This window comes from Numida meleagris, chromosome 2, assembly GCF_002078875.1.
Source record: "Numida meleagris isolate 19003 breed g44 Domestic line chromosome 2, NumMel1.0, whole genome shotgun sequence".
NCBI classification, from domain to species: Eukaryota; Metazoa; Chordata; class Aves; order Galliformes; family Numididae; genus Numida; species Numida meleagris.
Window position 1 is genome coordinate 141,282,811 of NC_034410.1, and position 24,536 is coordinate 141,307,346.

The 24,536-nt window shown below is 41.3% G+C and overlaps 1 long non-coding RNA gene across 1 annotated transcript; it reads right to left on the bottom strand.

Annotated features, from left to right (window-relative positions):
* LOC110394451 lies at positions 9,362–11,941 on the bottom strand. The gene is made up of 2 exons (XR_002435629.1): positions 11,514–11,941; positions 9,362–10,616 (listed from the first exon to the last, which is right to left on the bottom strand). It is a non-coding gene; the product is annotated as an uncharacterized LOC110394451 (long non-coding RNA).

Here is a 24,536-nt window from a genome sequence, read left to right on the forward strand (position 1 = left end):
AGAAAACTAGATTCAATGGGAAGAAAGAGGCCTCAACAGCTTTACAGAGTTTCAAGTTCATTTTGAGGTTTGTTTTTTTTGTTTGTGTTTTAAGCATTGGATACACTGATGTTGATACAAATCTTATACAAAGCACAGTATGTTCCGAAGGCAGATTCTCTCCTTTTGTTTTGTTTTATTTGTAAGCACTGGTGTTGCTAGAGATCTTCAGACAAGCAATTGTCCTTACAATAAGCACTAGAATCTGAGTTAAGTTGGAAGGATGGGCTTTGCAAGGTGGAGGAGGCCTTCTCATGCTGAGTAGGAGAGTATTCAGATGATGCACTTGAAAGCATCTCACCTGCATTCTTGGCCAGCACTTTGTTTTCCTCTCACCTTCTTCCTTCTTAAAGACTAAGAAAGCAAAATTAAACAGACTTGTTGGTGGTTTTCTTTACCAATTAACTTGAAACAAGTAAAGAGGGACTTGAATAGGAAACCATCCACAGGCATATGAGGCAGATCAAATAGCCTCATCCCTCCTTGAAAATAATAGTGCAGAAGTTCGGTATTAGTGGGAAATATTTGTATAGTGCTTTGAAGTTCAGAAGCACTATATAAATGCTAAGTATTATTAACTACATGAATCAATCATCTTCAGAGAAATCTAACACTGTTAAAGATGGGAGAGCAGTCTCTTCCTTCCTTAATGATAACCAACCCCAAAGTTATTCATAAAAAAATACTTTTAAAAATAGATCAAATGATTTCCCCATCCCGTGATAATCCCCCTGATTGCCCCCATGTTTCAGTTCACTGTATCATCTGAGAGATCAAAGGATATGTCTGAAGCTGGCGAACCAATCCCACAAAGAAGAAAACCCTCTCCTGCTGTAGATAAACAAAATACAATTTCCAGATAACATCACGGTGCTGATCAAAATAGCTGCTTTTCCAATTAGATTTCAAAGAATTCTTAATTGTTATTGATTTAATCTGGAGATGTGCAGTTTTTTCCAGTCAAGAACCTGTTTCATGGGGAGCTTATTACCCTGGGGATTTCAGTTACAGACAGGTTTTAGTAAGCAGCAACAGCCTAGCTGTCAGGCAGGTGACAATAAAAAGGGAATCTGTCCAGATACAGGAGACAGCACTATTTGTGTTTCTGTTTCCTGCAATAATTTAGAGCACAGAGATTTATCCATTCTGAAATGGCAGCAGAATTCACATATCCATAAAAGCACCTGCCTTTAAATTATAATAGGCAGAATATCTATATTAAGAAAAAAAAACCACATATATCCGTCTATGTATTCATCTATCTATCTATCTGTCTATCTATCTATCTATCTATCTATCTATCTATCTATCTATCTATCTATCTATCTATCCATCTGTCTGTCACCTCATTCTTTCCTTCTGTTTTTATATTTATTAATTCAAACCATGGGGGTCTTCCCTTGTTCAGAAGATACACACATAAATGCATGTATATATATAGATATAGTCCCACATATATATGTGTGTGGGTATATATATATATTTGCAGTTTGCTGAGGAAAAAAATGAGAAAAAGAAGATTTTGCAATGTCTGCTGAACTTCCATTTCAAAGTCAGGTAAAACAGCAGGGAGTGGGAAGAAGGGAGGGAAATGGAGACTACTGTTTCAGGGACAGGTGACATTTTGGAGCAGAACAATATGAGATGGTTTCCTGTCAAGAAGCAATAAGAGGAAGAAGAATGAAAAATAGCTCCCCCAAACAAAATTGCTCTGTCCCAGGCAAATGATGGTGGAGGAATTTCTAATCTTTTGGTAAAGTGACAGTGAGGGATTTAATGCTGTCAGGCAGGTATGACAGTGTCAGGAAGAGTGAGTCAGGAAGAGTGACTCAGAGCCAGTTGCTACTGGGAAAAGAAGTGCCTGACCCATGAGCAAAGCCATCACTTGGTGCCTGCTCTGCCAGTTGTTGTGGAGAGGAATGGAGAGGGGCTGGGTAAGAGCCACTAACCACATGGGAAGAAAGTAAGGCCAGTGCCACTGGGCGAGGAAATGAATAAGAAAGTGAAGAAGCTCAGAAAATAATGTGTGATGTAGAAAGTGATGAGAAAGACACCTCCTTGTACATCTTAAGCGCTGCTCTGTCCTTAGGATACCTGGGATCCTCTCCTGATGAATTTATTGCCACCGGGCACAGTGGAGGCAAAGAGTTGATCAGTTCATCCTATAACAAAAGACTGAAAGGGATATAAATCTTCTCCATCAGAACAAAAGCCAACTTTTAACTTTATGAGTTATATCCAGTGACACTGCATTTCTAGGACCCATGCAGGAATGCAAGAACTTGTATGACTACACAAATCATCCAAATGCTAAGTTAATGTGAAATGTGAATTTTATGCATGGGGCTGATATGAAAAACTTTAGAGTAAGGGGAAGTCCCATTGCTAAGAGGCTGACAGTACTACAAATCTATAGGAGAGCCTTTCTATTTCGGAATTCCATTTCTAGTTTCCCTGAGGTTGAGAGAAGAACCAGAACTTTTGGACTCATGTGAGCAGAATTGTTTTCAGACCGTGCATTTAGAATGCACTTATTCAGAAAAAAAAAAGATGGTTATACACCACTTCCCATCTTTGTCTTCCAAGCAACTCCATTTAATCACAAACGGCTTCTTCTCCAAAGCCATGGATTGTGAACAGTATTATTAAACATCAGCTGTCTATTTGAGGATGTATGAAATCAATGTCCTTGTAGGCATAATCACCAAAACTAGGCCTGCTAAAGTCAAAATTACATTTAGATTAAGTTTATCCAAATCTCAAAAATTATCTACTTTTTTTTCTCCATTGTCTTCCAGGGAAGTATTTAACAAATAAAAGATATCGTAAAGGATATTTACATTAGGTGACAACATTAGGGGGCAGTACTCAGCTATCAACCAGTCCCTTTCCTCCTCTGAACAGCTGTGTTTATATGTGGTTGTTTGTAAAATTTATGCTTGAGTTTGTTTTAACCTTAGTTTATTGCCAGTGGAGAAACAACAGATCTTCTTCTATTACAAGTCGTCAAGTGCCACATTACAAATCAGCAGGAGGGGTGAAACTTCCCATGCTCCTTCTCCTCACAAATATCCAGTTACGCGTATGTATAATTTTTGTAAATTACAAAAAATGCCCTGCTCCTCTCAGATGCCTTCTCAGTGTGTATTGCATCCATACAGGTCCTTCTGACTTCTCCCTGTGGGAGCATGCCTGATCTTTTCCTACCAGGTGGACAACACCATTTTCCTATGCAGCTCTGGCACATCACAACATGTTCAGAGCATGTAGTTAAAACTCACATGATTGGGTAGATCAAACATTATTTTAAGCATCTCCTCCCTCTTCTGGGTTTTGTCTCACTCCAATCTATCTCTCTATTTATGATTTCTCCTTTCCACCACGCTGCAAGGGAACACCACCCCCTTCTTTGTATTTTGTTTTTCTGCCCCATTCCAGAGACCTCTGCAGAAACCACATCATAGAATCATTAAGATTGGAAAAGAGCACTAAGATCATCCAGTCCACCCTCAACCCATCATAACCATGCCCACTAAACCATGTCCCTCAGTACCATACATACTCTTTTCTTGAACACCTCCATGGACAGTGACTCCACCACCTCCTTGGGCAGGCCATTCCAATGCCTCACCACTCTTTCTGAGATAAGTTTTTCTTAGTATCCAACCTGAACCTCCCCTGCAGGTTAGGTCCAGCTCTTTCCTACTGTGTGAACACTGAGGAAATATCTGTATGACCTTCTGTCCTGGAGGCTTAACCCCATTCACTTCTGAGACTAGTCTGGGCCCCATCTCTTCCAAACCCAGCCCTTTCCTTCCTTGATCATCTTCTTCCTGCAGGAACACAGTAAAGCGAGTTCTGGTTCTGCAAGAGTCTTGCTCCTTCCTCCCTATGCAGCTCAATGTCCTGACTGAGTTCAGATTGACTCCAAGTCACCAGCAGCCACCACGGCAGTATCTCAGTGGACACATAGTGTTCTTGTGGTACACCTACCTTTCACGTTGCGGTATTCCACATTGCTGCTATGAGAACCAGGAGTCCCAGCACAATTCAGATATCCTGGCTTGCTGTCAGCAGCTTTGCTGTTAACACACATCATCTCTTGGATCAATGCTCTCCTGAGAAATTGCCCTCCTCCTTGGCATTATCTCTTCCAGGCTGGATGCCAGGGTGTAAAGCTCTCTGCCCTGCCACTATGTCCTCCTTGCTTTTACCTGGCTCTGCCCAGAATCTCTGGAGAACAGCCATCAGAATGGATGTGTTTTGGATGAGCTATTTTTTGAGATCCTGCTCATTTCCCTCTGTTTATGGCCAGCCCAAACTGACATTCCTCTCTCCTGCCTGCCACCCTCGAGCCAGTTCCCAAAGTAATGAGGATGAAGAGAGGGAGAAAAAGCTTGTGAAAACTGTTTCTCTTGCCTCATGGTACGATGGCAAGCTGCATCCGTAATCCCTTAACCCTTACTAGTCCCTTTACACACAAGAGTACAAGTTTCCATTTACAAACAGAGAAAGTGAGGCAACAAAGATAGATTGATTTGCCACTTGTCAAAAGCAGGTATGGAAATAGGAGCTGTTTTTCAGATACTCTGCCCAGTCCATACACACTCTGTCTACATATTTAATTAACAGTAGTACAGATTTACAGATGCTGCTGAGAACTATTTCCTCACGCTGTGTATAATCAGCCTACATCTGCCACAAGAGGTCAAAGAGTCAGACACCAGAGCTGGATTTTAAATAAGATTCTTAATAAATGGCAGCAAAAAAACCCAGCTGTGGTTATGCTGAAGTTTTGCCTTAAACCTCCAGATGTGAACCCAGGGCCATCCTTGCCTTCGGCAGCAGCTATTTAGTGCTGCGGGCAGGACACCAGGCTGATAGGCTGAAGCTGGAAGAAGTCTTTACAGCAAATCCTCCATCCCAAATGCTTCCTCAGCTCGTTGCATCTCTGTGACTGTGGCAGGTATATTGATCTAGCTCACAGAGTAAGACCCCATAGCTCAGTTTTATACAGATGAACTGTAATTTTAGTAATAGAATGTTTAAATAATAGTGTCACCTTTACATCTCACCTCCCTTTACTTTGAGCAAAAGTGTCTGTCTGCTTTTGACAGGCTGAGATTTTTTTCTCCCTTTTACCACAAACACTTTGCCTGAAGGACATCAGGAGTCATAATAATGGTTGATGCTTTCTTGAGATTCTTACAGATTATGGCTAAATGGAACGGTGCTGTAATGTGATTACTTCCCCACTCTTACTCCTGCTGTGCCATGTAATGGCACGGTAGGGCTCTCTGCTGGGATTAAAGCCAGTCAGACTGAAAATTTACTTGCCTTGGGGGCCATCAAGCAAATTTAAATGGCTACTTCAAGATTCTGCCTGCCAGTGAGTCATTTCTTCAGAGGATTAGCAAAATGAATGAAATATGGAGATGGGAAGGCAGTAAAAACTGTTCCATCAGGCACATGTGTTCACTCTCTCTCCCCTCTTCTCTCTAATTTTGCTCTAAACACTAATTCTACTTCCTTGTAATTTCTCTCTCTGTTTTGCTGTGCCAGAAATGGGAAGGAAGCTTAGCACACAAAAACGCTGTGACCTTGCCCTTGCTGGCGAGGATCTGCAGGTGGGCTAAGGGCACAGGGAGGAGTAGGAACTCCTTCCCTTCTCTTTCATGAATTTCCCTCTCCATAGAGAATGCAGAATATTTACATGTGATTTCTGCTCTTAGGTGTACAGCTAAAGCTAGTGGTAGGAAGGAGTGGCTGTTTCCTGTTGCTCAGGGTCTTTGCTATCATAGAATCATGGAATTGTTTGAGTTTGAAGGGACCCTTAAAGGTCACCTAGTCTGACTCCCCTGCAATGAACCTACAGCTAGAGCAGGTTGCTCAGAGCCCCATCCAGCCTGACCTTGAGTGTCTCCAGGAACGGGGCATCCACCTCTGGGCAACCTGTTTCAGTGCCTCACTATCCTTATTGTAAAACACTTTTTCCTTATATCCAACCTAAATCTGCCTTCTCTTAGTTTGAAACCATTTCCAAATCATAGCTGCAGGGAACAACTGCTTACTCCCTCCTTTGCATATACTGCACTGCAATGGGGGCTAGATTTCCTGTGCACTGTAACTTCTCAGTTGTCTCAAGGCTATAAATTTTCACTGATACAACAGCAGCCTGGGGAGCAGCAGGTCCTCTGGCTCTACATTCACCCACTTGAAGTGAAGGCTCCTTGTAGCACATTCTCACAGGTTGTCTTCCACTGAGGATGCATTTTTCTCTGAGGAGGATTCACATCTACTCCCTTGTCAGTCAGTTCCAACTCTACTTACAATCCTTTGCTTTTCAGATTATATGAAAGGAATTTTAGCACCTTTAGACACTGCCAGGAATAGAAATGTTTTCCCGACTCAGACCCTAAGAATGCTGAGATAAGACTAGTGTATTCTTAGGCTATTTACAGAAAGACATTCACGAGATGTGAATATTGCAGTTACACCACAACTTTCTTTGGCAGCTCAACCTGGCCTTTTTTTTTTCCAGCTGTTTTCTTAATATTCAGTCTAAAAATTTCCCTGATGCTGCTGAAGTTTAATTACTTCTTTCTCTATCATTGCTGACTAATGATAATAATTGCTTCCTGTCCTCTGGTGCAACATACTTTTCTTTAGCTGCAGACAGTTATTGTGCCTCCCCTTGGTATTATTTCTTCTACTTTAAAATTGCCCAGAAGCACAGTCCTGGACACTTCTTGTCTAGTCACTAAATAAAACCCAGAAATATAGTAGTGAGAGTGAAATCTGGGTGATGGCAAAGGATGGACAGGGTGGATAACCCAGGAAACCTACAATGGTAAAGAGTTTTGCTCTGCAGTAGGTCACTATTACAGCTCTTTGACAACTTACACAAAAGAAACTGATGGTCTCAGCCCAGGTACTAATGAACTAAATTCGACATTGCAGATACCAGCAGATACTGTCTTTATTACAGGTAGTTTCATAACAGAAGTTCAGGCCTGAGTGGCTACGGAGCTTGGCACACCATTTTTCCTCCAAAATGGAAAAATGGTTCCATTTTAGAGAGATGCAAAATCAGAGAGATGAAGTAAGCTGCCCAGGGTCAAGGAGTGAGGAAGAAGAAATACACTCAATTTTTAAGGTCCAGGCAGCATCCTTAAATCATATTGTTTAAGTATTCACAATCTCTTTCAGGACAATAAAACTCTAATTGTCTTCGGAGGTGCAGAATGAGAACTCCAAGGCATAGAAGACTATTCCCATGATTAAAGCTCAAATGTGCTTTTTAAACATTTGCCGGCATAGGATCTTCTCTTTTCAGGTCAATCTGCTGTCAAAATCAAAATGCACAGAGAAACTCAGCTAGTGTATTCTGCTTCTGTCATCGATTACACTATATGCAGCCTATTTTTCCAATTTGCTTTTATAAACCAACTTTTTCTTCAGTGCAAAGGATTTTTTTTCTTCTTCTTCAGAAAAAAAATAAATAAATTACAGCTCCATGGGAAGAAAGAGACACATTTTTGGTATCTGCTAATAGTGTGCATGGGACTTCTTGAAAATACCCATAAATAGGTCTTCATTTAGTTGGCAAGGATGGCCACAAATAAAACTCTAAAATTCTTTCAAAAATGGTGTCTTATTTTTTACCAGGAAGGTGCATTTGTAATCAGAATGCCTTGAGCAGAGTTCTCAATTCTGGTTACAGCTTCAGAATTGGCTCTGGACAAAAAGATTTTTGGGAAAGAGTTGTGAAAACTGGCACCTTTTAGGCAAGGTGAAGTTTACCTCACTGCTCAAAGCAGAGGTAGCATGGTTCATGGGGTAAGGCACTGAACTGAGCCTTTGGAGTTCTGCTGGTTGACTTGCTGTGTTCACCTTCCCTTTGTTTCATACTTTGATTAAAATTGCATTGGGACACAAACTTTTTCTTAGTAAGCATTTCTGAATCACCTAACACAACACTGTGCCTGTTCCTAACAGAGACTTCTGCATGCACTAACAAATAAAAAGAAATAAAATAAGTAAGAGTAGGTCATGCCTCTCCTAATTATTTATTTTCATTTTCTCTGTCACTGGTAGCTTTTTGTACTCTGTTCCTTGTCTGTAGGTAAATATCTGCTAAAATAGGCCCTGCCTGAGAAACTAATTTAAGACAAAAAGTGTCAAAAAGTATAAGTACAGCAAGGAAGTAGTTATAAACATGGAGTTAACTTTTTCATAAAAGCCCATATGGTTGTATTTTGGATTTATAGCTAAAACAGTGTTTATAACACACCCATATCTTGGCTGTTGCTGAGAAGTGAGTGCAGTGTCAAGTTTTCCTTTTTCCCACTCCATACCCCAAGCAAGTCAGCTGGGGGTCATGCGCAGCTGGGAGGGAACACAGCTGACCATAGTTGGCCAAAAGGCTACTTAAGGCCATATGGTGTGGTGAACAGCAATAAAAGCTCAGGGTGCGTTTGTGGCTGTGATGTTTGTCATCCTAAGCAAGTTATGGTTGTTAAGGCACTACTTTCTGGCAAGTTGCTGGATGTCTATCTGGAGATGGGAAGTAGTGAATAGATTCCTCATTTTGTTTTGCTTGCATGCAGCTTTGCTTCAGTTATTACACCATCTGTATCTCAGACTGTGAGTTTTCAGCTTTTCCTGATTGGATTCTCTCCCTTATCATTCTGTAGGAAATGAGAGCAAACACCTGTGTGGGTGCCTGGCTGCTGGCTAGGGTCACTTCACCCCTATAGCAATCATGAAGAACATCTAACCAGTAAACAACAACCTTTAAAATTCTTTAAAGATCCATTGTCAAACAAATTCCAGCATCACTTAATGGCTGGACCTATCTCTTATGTTTTTGGAGAAGATGATGCAGACATCTTCAGCCCCCACAGATGTTTACCAGGCTAGAAGCAGAAGGCTGTAGAAATAACTGCTAACCCTGTGATTTGATATACCAACCATGAAGGGCATTTCGTTGATGAACCAGACTGTAGTTTTGTATACATAGGACAGGGAAGGAGACAAGGACAGACAAAAGAAGAGCAGTTTCTGCTTAAATGCACAAATCCAAGTAGTTTTCTCACCTACCAGCAAGTAAGCTGCAGCTTGTTATTGTTATGAGGATAGAGGTGGTTGCACAAATGAATGGGGTGAGACAGCGGTAGCTTACTCAGGCTAAATTATGAAGTCACTGCCTTTGGGAAGAGAAAGTCTCTCTAGCAGGTGTCCTTGTCTACATAGTAGATAAAAGAGGAAAAAAAAAAAACACAAAACAACCTGATCTGCAGCAACCAAATATAAGCTTTATTTGAGTACTTGTGTGAGCAATGGCAGTACACTTGAGCCAAGGTTAAATGACCTCCATCTTTTGCATTCTGTAAAAATTTCATTTATTTTGATTTTTCAGTCTTGTCCTTTACCTCCACTTTGGAAGTTTATCTCCCCTGTTTCTCTAAAGGCAAACCAAAGGATCAACAACCTCAGGAGACCGTAGACAATGACCTTGAAAATATTGAGATGGCTTGGCTAAGCACATAAATGCAATGAGGCAGAACTAATTCTTGCCCAGGTGTCTGGGAGGCAAAGAACAATCTAAGTCAGTATAACTAAGCCATGGGAGGTGAGGTGGGGGGATGAAAGGAAACATCTTCATGATGCTGTTTAGTTGAATGGTGGTGGACTATGTTACTTCTGTAGCAGTGTTCTGCCCCCTTGTCTGTCCATTCTGTTTGTCACTTGGCTCCAATATATGAGGAGCAGCCAGCTTCAGTTTTGCTTTACCTAGATTTTGCGTTTATAATAGTTTTGCAGATATTTTTAAAAACACACAGACAAATTTCCTCTGAAGTCATGATGCCCACTACTTTAAGTAGTCTCTTATCAGGCACTATGCACCTCAAAGGCTGCATCACTTTATAATGTTGTTTTTAAACAATGCAAAATAGATACCTGGACCACCTAAGGCCATGCTCACATCCAGATCTTTTTAATTATATCACCCAATGTGGGTGTCTGTTTTGATTTAAGAATATCTTTTTTCAAAACAGCTTGAACCTGTTTCTTGTCAACTTAACCTAAATCAAAACAAACCCACTCTTAAGCCACGAAAAGACTACTAATTATTTTATAGTTAATATCACTAATGACACTTGGTCTCAAATTAAAAATGGTTATGGTGGTTTGGGAAAAATATCTGTATATCCAAACCAGTTAACGGGAAGGATATTTGAACTTCAGTCAGGGCTGTGCTGAAAGCAAAACATTCAGGAAGGTTGTATTCAGTTCACGTCTGAAATCTAAACTGGCTGTTCAAATTTGTCTTCTGCATGCCTTCTTCTTTGCTGTTGTTGTCTTCATGTACACAAATACAGTGTTTGTGCCTGACTCTGAAAAGAGAGATGTCTTTTCTCTACTCTTTCTCTGGGTCCAGCAAAGGAGCAGACACATTCTCATCCATTACTGAAATTACAGTAGAAAGGTTTGTTACTCCCTCTGCTCCTTCATCCATTCTCTTCCCTTTTTCTCCTCCTGGACTTGATTGATATTCAGAAGGTGGAATAACCCTGGAAATTTGTTTAGGAGGAAATCACAGGTAATAGCATAGAGGATCATCTATCACTCTGTACATACTGTATTCTTATCTTTTAAAATTACTCTTTGCTGTCAGTATTGCATAAAACATGGAATTTTTGATCAGATTCATCCACAAAAGTGATGCTTAGATTTAGCTTCCATTGTTTGGAGATGCTGAAGTAAAGCAAAATAAAAATTTGATTTTACTTTATATACTATTTCTGTTTACATGATAATCTTGGGTTGTATCCTTCACTCTTGTGGCACTTGATGGACAGATCTGTATCCCTGACACAAACTGAACTCAAATAAGGAATACCAATGAATGGTACTTTGCATTCTACAGCTGGCTAGGAGGAGTTTCTGCATCATCTCTGCATGTCATCTATGAGTGTGTGGGCATTCAGCCTGACTCAGCCTGTGATCACATTAGCTGAGAGGGGAGGTGGAATGTTCAGCCTTCCTTGAGTGAGGAAAGAGTCTGTCAGAGAGATCAAATACTGGGCTGTCACAGATGGAAACCATGCACTCATAGGAGAGAACCAGGAATATATTTATTTATAGAATACAGTGATTTAACAAAGCTTAATTGTAAGAAAGATTCAAGATGGCAAGATGCACTTGACTATTTACTACACAGAGAATAGGGTTAAACACACTCATCCAGGGCTGATGTTGAGTCATGAGGTTCATAGTGGACCCCTGTACTTTCTACATTCCTTGAATCACAGAGGTAAGGAGCCTAGGTGCAGCTGGATCCACTCCTCATTCCAGACTTAGTCTGGGACTTGGTTTATGTTCAAGGGATTATATGTGTTCAATCTAAGATACAATCTTAGTAAAGCTATCAAACTTAACTTAAAAAAAAAAAACCATTAATCACTTACCAAGTATCTGTATTGGCAAGACGTTTTGATATCAAGGTGTAAGGGATCTTTGCTCAGGCATAACCTCAAGAGTTGTCCTTACTCAAGGGGAAATCCTGTCATGGAACCAGCTGCCATGCAGGAAGGCTCAAGAGGCTTTTGGCTGCTCACTAATGTTGGGGTAAGATCACTGACTCATAGGTATAGTTCTTGGAGCATGCTCAATTGGCCCTCAGCTGCTGAATCAAGTACTGACCATAAGTTGCAAGACAAAAGGGACAAGTTGGTAACGATGCCACAGGAGCAGAATTAACAAAGGAAATTTGATCACACTGAGTTAAAGAGGTAGAACATGCTGGGGCATTTGCAAAAGAGTTTTTGGGACAAATGTTGTGATTAGGACCTATTAAAGGAAGATATTTCTAACTTATTGCGTACACTTAACATATCTGTGTACTGAATCCTTCCATCACCATCTATATGTGACACATTCCCTATTTAAAGAAACCTGAATTACTTTCCAAATGGTTTGTCCAATTTCAGATGAAAACTGTGTCTCAGACAATAGCACAGCAGTGTCTCCAGGATGAGAGTTGTTCTCTTCTATATAGAAAATTAACGTCTAGTTTTGTTCAAACACTCTCTATCCTTTCCCCATGCTGATAATCTGCTTAGAGTTATATTTAATGGTAGAAAAGTTCCAACAGCTGAAGTTGGGCTCAAGGTGAACTATATTACCACTTAGAAAAAAAAAAAACAGCTGCCTTACAATAGACTTACAAAATGAGAGGCCCTGACCACTTGTGGTTGTTGAAGACTGGCTAGTAGAGCTGCTAGAGAAAACAATGGTCAATTTGTTTTTTGTTTGTTTGTTTTTTTCCCTGAAATCCCTGTTGCAGATTCAAACTGGAGAGGCTCTTTTCTTCTTTCCCAGAGCTTTTGTGTGATTTGCAGCCTTGCTAAAACAGCTGTTTGTTGAAAAGGCAATTGCATTTCGATGGCAGATGGAGGTGAGCCTAGAATGAGAAAATGTAGAAAGATGATGCTGACAGAAGGGGACAACAGTGCCATTGTTTTACCATATGCCAAAAGCATTTAGCTCGGTAACAAAATCTTCCAGTTGCATAAGTGAGTCTGAAATGGGAGATGCTCAAGGAAAAAGATGGATCTCTAGGAAGAAATGTTTTTTCTAGATTCAGAGGAAAATTAGATTTGCTAGCTATGGTGATATCATACTTACACAAAACATTTGGAAAGCTGAGGAAGGCAAACCTCATCCTATAGACTTCTTAGATATCTCATCTACATGATAAAGTTCATAAAAGGTAGATTTTTAAGAGCTCCTTTTAAAATATTTTAATAGGAGGGTAGAGATCCAGGGGGGTTGCAGCTCCCCAGTAGCTGAAACCATTGAATATGCATGCTGAGCACCCTTGAAAACTGATTCCAAATACAAACTATGTGTTTTTGAAATATTAGTGGGAGAGACAGGTAAGTCAGTGAATAGAGAGCTCAAGGGTTTTTGATTCTTTGTGTGTACATGGCTAGCCATTCCTCCCTGAGGAAAGCGAGAGACTAACTGTGAACTCATCCATCTCTGAAGTACTTGAGATAATTGTTGTACAACTGGTTTGATTTGGAAATGGAATTAGAGTGTTCTTTTTGCTCTTCTAATTAATTGTGGTTGAATATCTATATTTGCAGCACCTTCAATTAGCTCTCTACCGATCGGCCTCCGCCCAATCTATTAAATTCTGGGATTTGTGTCTGGAGTGAGAGTGCTTTACAGATGCAAAGTTCTCAGCTAAATTATTTCTCTGAAAAGTTACATTTCGTTAGCTGAGGAAAACAAAACACAGCCCAGCTGTTCCCCCTATCCCTCTAAACCAAGCCATGCAGAGTCAAGCAAGCCATACAGTTTACAATTCATCCACTTGATGTTAAAGTTGGTTTTTTTTTTTACCCTCCTTTGGCAAAAAGCAAGACCAAAGGGATGCTTCTGCAGAGTCTAAAGTAGTCTAAGTGTAATGAATGCAAAATTAACAACATAAAGAAAGGGTAAAAAAAAAACAACAAAAAACAACCCACAAAATAACAAAACTCTTCTCACAGTGGCTAAGATATTAAAACAAAATTCTGAGGAAGTGTAAAATTGTCAAGGGCTAGACAAATCACGACGAGTTTAAAAAGAAGTTTGTGGGGAAAAAAGGCAACAGCAACAACAAAGCAGCAGGAAAAGTAGAAATACCGGAGGCAGAAGTAAGATTGTAGGTCTTAAACATGCTCAGTCCAGTCATAGCTACAGAAACCTATGAGTGCAAGGATGTTAGATTCTCCTCATTTCCCTATAAGGCAGCAAATTTCATTCTGTGCAGTTCAGATTTTGATGTCCAACTTCCTCATAGATTGCTCATAGGTTGTAGCAGCTTGACTCACTCAGATGCTTTTTAGCAGCAATATTATTCTCAAAATATGTGCTTTCTTTTTCCTTTTATCTTTAGGTTAAATTTTGACATCATTTAGGTGAAGAATTTGAAACTGATTATATATATGTGACGAAGCAATCTCCCCAGTTATGCAGCCTGGACTGGGAAGACAGGAACAAGCTAGTCAGTTGTTAAAGCTATTATTGTTAATTTTGGACAGCTTTTTCTGGCACAGGACTATTGTCTAAAATACCTAGGAGCTTTTATCCTTCTAAGTACATACTTAGTACTGTCAGTAAGAGAAGATATTTTATAGGAGCGGAGGATATTTCCAGTCTTTAGGCAGTACTTCACAGTGGAGACCTTGAAACAGAAGTTTATGAGCTTTTTGACTCAAAGCCCTCACTTCCAGGTTTGGGAATCCACTTTCACCTGCATTTTGTATCTTGTGACTCAAAGTTTGAAATTGTTCCTCTAGGAGAAATTTCTCTTGAGCTTTCAGAAAATCTTTTGTAGGCTAGAGGGATCTGGAGACAAAAATCTGTATTCTTGTAAAACTTCAGAGTTATGAGAGGATGAATTTTGTCCAGTGAGAGGATGAGGATAACTCTGTTTTTTAACATAATATGATTGCCCATGTCCATGTTCTCTGTTGATCCCAGAGATGCTTTCACCTTTCACATCAGACAATCTGCAAGGCTTCTGTAGGAACAAGGGAAGATTTGTGCTTGTTACTATATGCTTCCCATTCAGTGTGGCTCAAAACAAATAGTCTCAGAGAAGTGCATACTGCATCCTTTCGGCTGGATAAATGTAAAATGTCATCAGCTGCCCATATGCATGAAACTGCTTGTTCAAGGAACTACCATAGCTCTGAGGAACCTAATACTGACCCTGTTTGAAGATGAAAAATTTTTCCTAATATCCAACCAGAACCTCCCCTGGTGCAACTTAGAGCCATTACCTTTTGTCCTATCAGCTGCCTGGTAGAAGAGGCCAACCCCTACTTCACTACAGCCTCCTTTCAGGGACTTGTAGAGAGCAATAAGGTCTCCCCTGAGCCTCCTCTTCTCCAGACTGAACAACCTCAGTTCCCTCAGCCGCTCCCCGTAAGACTTGTGCTCCAGACCCTTCAAAGCTTCATTGCCCTTCTCTAGATATGTTTCAGGGTCTCAGTGTGTTGCTTGTACATCTAGTTACCACTTTGAGGCAAGAATTTTCCCTTGTGCTGAGCATCATGAGGTCCTTACGCTGCCACAACACTTCTCAAGAGAGAAGAGTGAGATGGGATTTGGAGGGCCTTCTTGGAGGCCTTCCCCATGTTCACTGTGTCAGTCTCAAACAAAAACCATTTCATTCAGTAATCGCAGATATGGAGAAACCAGCAGAGTATTTTTGAGGAGAAAATCCCTTCTGGACAGCTGCTTACAGTTCTTATTTACGAAGGTGATTGTTAGGTGTGTGAAAATGAAGAAATAGGGTTGCTAAATTATTTTTCTGGACACTGAGATAGCACCAATCCTGCTTCTTGCTGAGGATTCTGCAGAGGAGAATGTATTTAATTACCTCTCACTAGACGAATTACTTTGCGATATGCTCCTCAGTGCCCTGGTGCTTCTCAGGGGAGGAGGTGCCTGTTCTGGTCAAGAAAACAAGAGCCTTGGAGGGCTCACCCTTCTGATTATGTCCTGCTGAGACTTTAACAGTATAAAGTTTCCCTTACTTTCAACTGTGGTGCATCAATTCCCTTCATGCCATATCTGTTCCCTAACCCTGGCAAAGAGGGGCAGGAACACAAGTGCGATAACAAGCCCTTGATCAAGGTTCCTTGTGACCAGCAGGAACTTCACAAGTACAGCTGACATTTGTAAAACCTTTTCTTCACTGCTCACCTTCCAGAAGTTTTTCTGCTTCTGCTGCGATGTTTATGTGCCCCTTCCCTTGCCACCTCTGTCCCTGTAGTAAGTGTGCACCTAGCAATTTCCCTTACAGTGCATGGAATTGCTCTTCACAAAGGGAGGCTGCATTTTCTCTTTGCGTAGAGCGTGCTTTAATCAGAGGCTTCAGCATGAAAGCATACACACATTTCTCTTGCAACTCACAGATGCTCTGGGAAACTCATTCAATTCTTTGAACAACCATTGTGGCTCAGGGCTACAGTCAAGCACCCTTAATATAAAGCTGTTTGCACAATCTATTTCCTGCTGATAACCAAGAACACCTCCTTGAAAAATAAACACACCAAAATAAAAATCCCAGGAAGCTGTCAAGCCTGCTCCCCAGTTTCTAGACTCTTCCATGGTAACTGAACTTAGGAAACCACAAAATCCACCTCAAAGCAGTCAGAAGCTTCAACTTAGTGATGACTGCAAAGTGCCTCTGTTCAGAGGTAACTATTGTGTTGAACAGTTGTGGTTTTTTTCCCATTGTAGAAAAATTTCTAAAGATGGTAAAAGAAAAAAACATTTCCTTTTTCCTTTCTCTCTTTTCTTCTTATGCCTTTTGTATCCCAACTATACAGCTTTGGTCTCCATACATTGCCGCAGGCTTGAGGCAGTGGCTGGAAAGCTGGGTGGAGGAAAAGGATCTAGAGGAGTTAGATGGTAGCCAGCTAAACATGAGCCAGCAGTGTGCCCAGGCAGCCATGAAGGCCAATGGCATCCTGGCTTGCATCAGAAATAGCGCTGCCAGCAGGAGCAGGGAGGTGATTGTCCCCCTGTACTCAGCGCTGGTGAGACCGCACCTCGAGTACAAGATCTCGTACTTTCACTACAAGAAAGACACTGAGGCTCTGGAGTGTGTCCAGTGAAGTACAATAAAGTCGTGAAGGGTCTGAAGCACAAGTCTTGTGAAAAGCAGCTGAGGAAACGGATTATTTAGTCTGGAGAAGAGGAGGCTCGGGGGAGACCTTATTGTTCTATTCAACTCCCTGAAAAAGGTTGTGGCGAGGTGGGGGTAAACATCTTCTCCCAGATAACCTGTGATAGGACAAGAGGTAATGGCCTTAAGTTGCTCCAGGGGAAGTTCAGGTTGAATATTAGGAAAAATTCTTCCCAGAAGGAGTGATGAGGTATTGGGACAGGCTGCCCAGTGAGTAGAGTAGAGCGTCCCTGGAGATGTTCAAGAAACATGTAGATGTGGTACTAAGGAACATGGTTTAGTGGGCATAGGGGTGATGGGTTGATGGTTGGACTAGGTGACCTTAGTGGTCTTTTCCACCCTTAATGATTCTGTGATTTTATATGTGCAAAACATTTGATGTGCCAGATGCATTGCATTCCCCCAGTTCTTTTCCTCAAGGAGTACTATCTTGCTGACATTACAAACAAGTAAAACAGACAGACACTATGTATGTACAAAGCAGAGAGGAAACAAAAACAGGATGTTGAAAAGAGTCACATTGTAATGAGATTTCTCTGCCTTACAATGGTGTTGGCAGTGTTTTCATGGTACTTTTAAGTGGATCTGAAGTGCTTTATCTTGCATTGGAGAATGTTTTTTAGAATCGCTATTTGATATTTTTCTTCTTTGAAATTTATGAACTTGCCATTTGTGAGAGTATATAATGTCAATGGGATAAACAACATTCTGAAAACTTTTTAATGATAGCTCACTAAGTGAACTATCATTAGTAATTGTTCACTTACTCTGACCAGTCATGACCTGGACAGTTGTTTTTTGTTCTTCCCCCTACCTTCTTGCTCTGAAAAGCTATTCAGAAAATTATTTTACTAGGAAGAAACTGGCTAATCCCTAATCCCTGCTGGGATTAGATAAAAAGTAAGCAATTCCTGTCGTTGTTTTTTTGTTTTTTTTTTTTTAGTTCAAAAATTCTTTTAAACATGAAATGCCATTATTTTATCTATGGCATCTTTCTAGATTTCGCTTAATCGCAAATGAAGCCAAATATAGAAAAGAATACTGCAGGCAAAAAAGCCTTTCTTCCCCATACTATGGGAGTGAAGATTTCACAGTGCAGTGAACTCATGCAGCCAGACGGGAGCCAGTTTTGGCTGAGCTTCAAACAGCTTGGGCTCAGGCTCACGTGGGGCTAGAGGATGTGCGATGTGCTGTTGGTAAAACTCTGCAGGGTTGGTTACTACTCAGTACAACTCTGTACAGAAAGTTTGTAAGAGAACTGGCTGGTAGCTGTTTGGTGGCTGCAACCTACTGTACGGAACCTACTTTAGCAGAGAGGTTAGACTGGATGATCACTAGAGGTCCCTTCCAACCCTTGCAATTCTGTGATTCTGTGTGGTTCATGGCACAGAACCACCAATGCTTCTGTAGGGCCATCTCTCTTATTCTGTGGTTTTCCCCATTAATGCACAAAAGAAAAGCATTGTCTGATGTCCCTCCTAACGTGAGTCACGATACCTTCTTGCTTTTTCAGATTCAAAACCTGTGCATTAAGGGAATATTACGTGTTGCAAGGTACTTCCTCTGTTAGTCTCTGATGCAGCTTGTCTGACATGGGAAGAACTGTACGCCTGTTGGAAATTGGAAAATGCAAACCTTTTGGGCTGAGGTAAGGAGACCAAGCGGCAATGAGTTTGCCTGAAGGCAAGGCTGCCTTCCTACCCAACAGGCAGGAAGGCTGCGGTTCTGACATAGTAGATACCAACTGCCATACTGTGATTATACAGCTATTTCAGCTCATATTGAACCTGGAAAATAAGATCTATTCAAATTAGAATTTGCCATTCTTGCACCTTTTGGAAAAGAGTCTTTCTTAGTTACAGAAAGAGACTGAGAATTTTCTACCATATCACCAGCCTACATCCTCCAGCTTCTGAAGCTTCTGAAGCTGCAATAATCTGAGGTCTCAAGACTTCTGTATATTGGTACATTCAACACATTAGTGAATGTTATTGAAGGGCATGTCACACATAAATTGGTTAGACCTATCACATCAATGGTTACGCAAAAGAGGAATTTTTACAACCTGCCTCTGGAGCAGAGCAATTCAAACTTGTTCTCAAGTTGCACTGGCATTTCAAAAAGGATACAGCTTGCAGCATAGTGTATCACCATGATAGGAAGAAGAGTTTTGTGAGAATTTTACTCTTCCTCTTCCAAGACCTTTGGAGAAGGCAAAATTGAGACCTACTGTAATTTTCACTCCAAGGCCAGCACTTGTCATGTCAGATTCTGTAAGACTACTGAGTTGTGAGCTATGAAAGAGTCATCAGGTCTCACCATAACTACTTCCCCATCAAATATGCTGTTGCTGGAGGATTTTTCCAGACACATGAATTGTTCTGAGCTAATTTAAAGGCTTAAAAGATATCTTTTATCTTTTCTGGTTGGCACAGACTTTTGTTTCTGACACCATTACTTCTTGCCCCTCTGAGCAATGCTAGCCTTCTCACTCAAGAAAGGAGAAGAGGGAGAATATTCTCTCACAGTTCCTGTGCCAATATCCATAATGGAAGAAGTATTTTTTCATGCCAGGGTTCACATCTCATGCTGTTATTTCATTGCCCCATGAGACTTCCTTCAACTCATTTGCAGGAGCCATCAGCATTTCCAGGTTTTGGTCTGTTTAAGATTATCCCCACTGTAACTGTTATATAAGCCTGTCACTCCCAGTCCTCATCACATTCTTTTCAATAGGTCTTGGATACTCAGAGGCTCATCAAACACTTTTTCAAACTTCCACCCACTTCTGATCTACATGGCAGCAATTCTGCAGCTCATTTTCCTTCCCTGTTTGGCTTTTCTATTGCCTGAAATCAGATGTGCTCTCTAGTAAAAGAGAAGTGGACTGGGATGATTTAATGGAAAATCTTGACTGATCTTTAAGGTTTAGGTATTTGGCACCACCTTTTCACTAGCACCAAGAACAGAATACCTTTGTGCATGCACCTGATGTGCCTGCGCCTTGGCTCACATCTGGTTTAAAACCATTCTGTGGAGATCTTGGACTTTGATTTAAGAAGTAATTGGAGGAATATGAAAACTGTGCCACACACCACAGGACAGAGCTGTCAAATTATTTTTTATTACTAGGAATTTAGGTGCAATCCAGCAACACTAAGATCAAATTTCCCATCCCCTGGAACTGAAGTATCATCCTTCCCATGCAGAAGAAACTGCATCTCATCTCTCCTGGAGCCAGCAGCTGGAAGTGTGGAATCACAGGCACTATGGCATTGAATTTACATGTTAAACAGGAATCCATGTCCCCTGGGATCTGCACAACAATATCAAAGGATGAAGCCTGAGATCAAGGCCTGAACTTGATATCATTAACACCATGGATTTAATTTGTCCTCTCAAGTTATACCTTGCATGTTAAAGGCCATCTTGCCATGAAGAGGGCAATGGCTGGGTACACTGGTGGGACAGACACTTTAAGAGCTAGATGCCAGATCTCATTCTTATGCAGTCTGAGTACAGCAGTCTCTTTCATCTTCGCCTCTAACTTCTGTTTGCTCAATGAGAGCAGCACGTAGGCAAATAACATTTTGCATTTTAAAAGAGTTTTAATTTGTAGCTGTTTTCAAAGTACACAGCAAGGCTAATGAATAGTCACTCCATTCTCTAGGATAAACAGGAACAACTGACTAAAATTAGCATTAATTAGCTGAATTACAGTAGCACCAAGAGGCTCACACTGAGCTCGAGGTCTTGTTGTGGTAGGTGTGGGATGAGCACATTGTGTGAAGTTGGTATAACTGCCCTTGTAATTTAAGGGAGAGGTGTCCAATAAGTGACTTCATTCTTGAGAGGCTGAAGTTGAAATTGCAGACCTAGTGGAGAGCTGTAGTGAGCAGTGGGTCCTCATTGCTCCTAGGTTCACTTTGGTTCCCACTGGACTGTTACTTCAACTCCATCTCCAATCTGTTCATTTTTTTTTACTCACTTCACTGTTCTCACCTAGAGCATGGTCCCATGAATTACACCAATCTGGAGAGTACCACAGTGGAGAAGGGCTAGGGGAGAGAATTAAGAACTGGAGGGAACCACTTCATCAGGCTTTCCTGAAGGAGACATATTTAAATACTATCCCTTCCTTAACAGGAGCAACGCACTCTGTCCCAAGGGCAGGAGTGGTTTGGTTCAGCTGGACAAATCAGTGGGTTGGATGGAGAGAAGGGATGAAATGACTTGTTTCAGGGCACTCTCATCTGTGAAAGAAGATGGTTCAAATTCTTCGTGTGCTACCCTCCGACTTTATGCCAGTGACTTGATGAGCTCTCACTAGAGGGGCAGTTTAAAAACTCAGTACATTTTTGCAAATGCTTTGCTTGGCAAAGGCAGAAAGCCTGGAAAAATAGTCCTTGCAACTCTACCTCTGCGTAGTTCATTGTGTGAAGAGTAATGACTGAGATTTTTGCAGTAGGCAGCACAGTAAATTTGGTAAAAGCTCCTCAGTGTGCACAGCGTTCCTTTGCTGTTTCTTTTGACCGCATAAATGTTGATGAACACTTAATGGGACCTGAGTGTGAATGAAAAGTGCCAGATTTACAATTCTGAATTGCTCTGTTGCAGTGCTCTGTTGTTCCAAACTGAAGTTCACGGACAACACCCTCCTTGCAGGCTTGTACCTCAAACCTGTTACACTACACTGATTTGTCCCAGTTTTCTTCTTGACCTACCAGGTATGCCCTTTACCCAGAGAAACATTTTGCTGGGTATGATGGTTGTTTTTAGGCCTCAGCTTTGGTCTGCTTAAAAGCTGATGGAGAAAGCCAATTGGTTTTACTCAGACCCTCCCACTACTAATGGATGTTAATGTAATGATGGGCAATGTCAGGCTTAGGTTACACTGCAGAAGCCAGAATGTATTTTGGCTTAGTCTGAAGATGCAGGAATATTGAATACTCTTTCTTCCCTTCCCAAAAGCTCACAATGATCTCTTTGACCTGTCACAACTCCACTGGTGACCTTGCAAAGTCAGATTAAAGAGTCAGAGAAACAGTTAGAAAAACCTGGAATGCCTCCAGGGATGGGGCATCCGTAACTTCTCTGAGCAGCCTGTACCGGGGCCTCACCACCCTCTGAGTAAAGAATTACTTGCTCATATCTAACCTAAATTTCCCCTCTTTTACTTTAAAGCCCTTCCCCCTTGTCCTATCACTATTAAACCGTGTAAAAATTCACTCTCCTTCCTGCTTATAAGCTCCTTTCAAGTTCTAGAGGGCTGCAACGAGCCCTTCTCAAAGATTTCTCCATACCACATTAAAGACAGTCCCTGCACTAGGACATTAGCCAGCTAAAAACCTGTGTGCTCCCAGTAGCAGAACACTGACCAGGAGCTAACACGTTCAGCCTTCCCAAAGTTTCTGGCCTCTCAGAAAAGCAGAATTAAATCATTTTGTCATTATAGTGTTTTTGCGTGGGAAATGACTCATCTCCTTCATGCATCTGATCACAATGTACCTCACAGAAAAGCTCTGACATCCTAAGGGCCTCTCAGTGCCCCACACTTTCAGAGCAACCACACAGTGAATAGACCCTCTGCCTCACTAATCATAGAATATCCTGAGTTGGAAAGGACCCACAAGGATTATTGAGTCCAATCCCTGGCTCAACACAGGACCACCCCAAATTCAAACCTGTGTCTGACGGCATTGTCCAGACACTTCTTGAACTCCTGCACTGGTCATGGCCACTGCCCTGGGAGCCTGCTCCTGTGTCTGAACACCCTCTTGTTGAAGAACTTCTTCCTGATATCCAGCTGCCCGTCCCCTGACACAGCCCCATGCTGCTCCCTCGGATCTTGTTGCTGTCAGGGAGAGCAGAGCTCAGCGCTGCCCCTCCGCTCCCTGTGAGGAGCTGCAGCCGTCATGAGGCCTTCACTCAGCCTGCTCCAGGCAACCTCCTTCACATCTCCTGGGCCATGAGGGGTTTCTCAAGGTTCTGACCAAACAGGCCTCCCAGTCTCTCTTGCCCTGAGCCTTGCAAAGAAAACAGTGTCTTTCAAGCACTTCCATCTTTCCCCCCAAATAGGCGCTATTTTCTCCTACAGAAGGGAATGGCAAGGAACAACCTCTGTTCCTCATTTGCTCTCTGAGTCTGTTCACCAAGGCGTTTTGGGAAGCCTGGCAGCTGGGCCTTTGATGCGCTGTACCTGAAAGCTGAGCCTGCCCCGGCCCCGCTCGGCTCCTCAGCAGTCACTCCCACTCACTGCACAGAGATGTGCCAGCTGCTGCTCATGGTCTGCGAGGCAGAAACACACTGATAAAGTGAGATTAAATAAAATAATATATGAATAGATGTAAGGGGCTAGGTTATATTCCTCTAATTGGGGCAAACCTGCTGGATTGCTTCAGACTCGAGTTTTAATTCTTTGGTGACTTTCAAACTCGAGAATAAGGGTTTTACAGGGAAGAGGCTGCTTTTTTGCACATTAGAGGTAGAAGCAGTAGAAAGGAGGGAAGAAGGAGAGCGATTTGTTTCCACTTTGGAGATGCAGATGCTGTTGCCTCGCATTCCCTGTAGGGAATGTTGACGGTCCCTTACTTGTTTTGTGGAAACAGGAAGGAATTTATATGGTACAGAACTCAGCATTTGATTTAGTCTGTGCTCTATTGTATTTCAAATAGGCTTTCTTAATGTCTCTCGCATTAAAAAGTATTTTTACGACAGTCAGCAGAAGAGAATGAAGCTTTGCAATGATAGCCTCCAGCAAATAGTTTTGCTCTGCTAAATGTAGGAGGAAGTCTTCTCTTTTTTCCTTAGGTGAACATTTCTTTTTTGGAAAGATGAAACACCTGACTACTAAGCTAGCAGAAATGTCCAGATGCAGATCAGAACACTGGGATATCTTTGTTGACTACAACACCTTGTGGTCTGCCAGGCAGTGCTACCTTTCCCCATGGCCTGAGGTCAGCTAATTCATAACCATCAAATAGTAATGACTTGCTTGGGGCCTGTCATTTCCTATTATATAGAAATAATTATAAGCAAGTAGATAGTATTCAGGAAGTCAGTGAGTAGCATTAATTTCATAACCACAAAAAAATACACCTTTGTGGATGTATACTCCTTTGAGATTAAGATAACGGAGCAGGAAATTAAGAGTAGAAGACCTTTTATCTTCCTGGTAAACCTTTTTTCCAAGACAAGATAGTATGTTCCTGAGTGCTTGGTCTGTTTTTAAATATTTCCAGGCCAGGGGGAAGAGAAGTCTAATGTCTCTTCCTGGGAGTGTCTTCCTCTATTCAACAGATCTTTGGCAAAAGATTTATAATCTGTAGGACTGTCACCCTTAGGTTATAAAGTTATTTGCACTCCCTAATTACATGTGAGATATGCTCAGTTTACAAGCTAAATCATGTTTCTGTTTGTTTGTTTGTTGTTTTAAAATGCTGTCTATGTAAATCCTTCCAGTAATTAGAAAATAAACAGAATTTTCTGCTTCTAATGTCACTTCTAGGTGTATCAGTTTTTCAGAGTGCAGAATGAAGATTGTTCCATTGACAAAATGGGAATCAGTGGAAACTGCTGTTCACATTCTGTTTAACAGCAGCAGGTTTGTAAAGCTAGATAGAGAAAAAGCTGCTTCCTAAGACATCCTAAGAGGGTCTAAACTAATTTATGCCAGCTGCCCAGAGACTTTTACTGTTATCACATTATGCTAACAAATATTACCATCCTAAAATACTTT